Source organism: Chaetodon auriga, chromosome 17 (assembly GCF_051107435.1).
Source record: "Chaetodon auriga isolate fChaAug3 chromosome 17, fChaAug3.hap1, whole genome shotgun sequence".
Lineage (NCBI taxonomy): Eukaryota > Metazoa > Chordata > Actinopteri > Chaetodontiformes > Chaetodontidae > Chaetodon > Chaetodon auriga.
This window is the reverse complement of record NC_135090.1, coordinates 23,906,324-23,907,500: the sequence shown is the minus strand read 5'-3', so window position 1 is coordinate 23,907,500 and position 1,177 is coordinate 23,906,324. Positions and strand designations below refer to the sequence as shown.

General features: G+C 39.9%; 1 protein-coding gene across 1 annotated transcript in view; it reads left to right on the top strand.

Moving 5' to 3' along the window:
• The window catches only part of mindy1 (MINDY lysine 48 deubiquitinase 1), an 11,737-nt gene extending 11,183 nt beyond the window's left edge, over positions 1 to 554 (top strand). Inside the window, exon 12 of the mRNA XM_076754078.1 lies at positions 1 to 554. This exon is cut by the window's left edge and continues 3,274 nt beyond it. The gene's annotated coding sequence lies outside the window, so the exon portion shown is untranslated.
• The last annotated feature ends 623 nt before the right edge of the window (positions 555 to 1,177 follow it).

The window sequence follows — 1,177 nt, the reverse complement described above, 5'->3', positions numbered from 1 at the left end:
TGATTTCACACAAGTCCTTTAAATTTAGCCTTTTCTAATATCTGATGTATTTTTCTTTTCTGGGCGCCGATGGGCTTCCGTACCTTTAACTTCTAACACTTGGGTGCTGTTGGGACTTAAAAACAAAGTGAAACCAAAAGCACATTTTGGATCCCTGCTGACAGACAGGTCTTTGATTACCTGCTCACACCTGGTGGTGTTCAGGTGTTTCCTCTTCAGACCAATGGAAACAGGAAACAGGAAACAGGAAGTTTTGGCCTTGAAATCAAAAACGTCTTTAAAGCCACGTTGAATAAAACAGTTTGTTGATGTCTTAAACTAAAGTAATTCAAGTGTTCTCTAATCAGAAGCTGTTCCTGAAGAACATTTAGCACTTACAAACTTTCCCATCATGCCTCTGTGTGTGTTGGGGGCGTTGCCGGTACTTCCTGTTGTCGTCCGTTGTTTTTAAAGGTTCTTTTATTTGGTGTGTGCTGACAGCCGAGTCTGTGTTCAAGCTTTGTATTTAATTTGTCATGATGTCAAATTATCAGTAAAAACCAAATCAAACTCTCTGCAGTCGACTCCTCTGTCCGTCCGTCTGTCCGTCCGTCCGTCTGTCCGTGAGTTTATACTCAGTACAATTCAGACCTGAGACCAGCAGTGAAGTCCAGGTCCAGGTTCTGAGATTTAGACAAACTAACTTTGGTCTTTAGCATGAAACACCTCACCTGTGTCGTCCAGGTGAGACGATGCTGTGAAACAGTGTTTCTGTGGTTTTTCTTCACACAGAGGAAAATAAATGCCGTTAGCTTTTCTGTCTCATCACAGCAGAAACTCATGAAATGTCAAACCTGAAGTGAGACAAACCACAGACGACGTTTTGGTTGAGGATAAATGCACTTTAAAAGGTTTCACATCGAATTTCTTGAATGTGTTCGAGCTGATGAAAGGAAGAAAGAAGGCAATGAAAGGTTTTTAGGACGAGTTTCAACACTGTTTTCCTCTCCAGTCACCAGACTTCACTCAGAAAAATGGCGATTTTAAGTTTATTTTAGAGGCAATTTGGCCTTTAATGGTGAAAAACACAAGTTTCACCTGTGAAGCTTTAAATTAACACTTAAATTTCACTTAAAAGTCAATTCATCTTATCTTCAGCCATCATGAATGGATCTATGATTAAAATGTAACTTGGAAA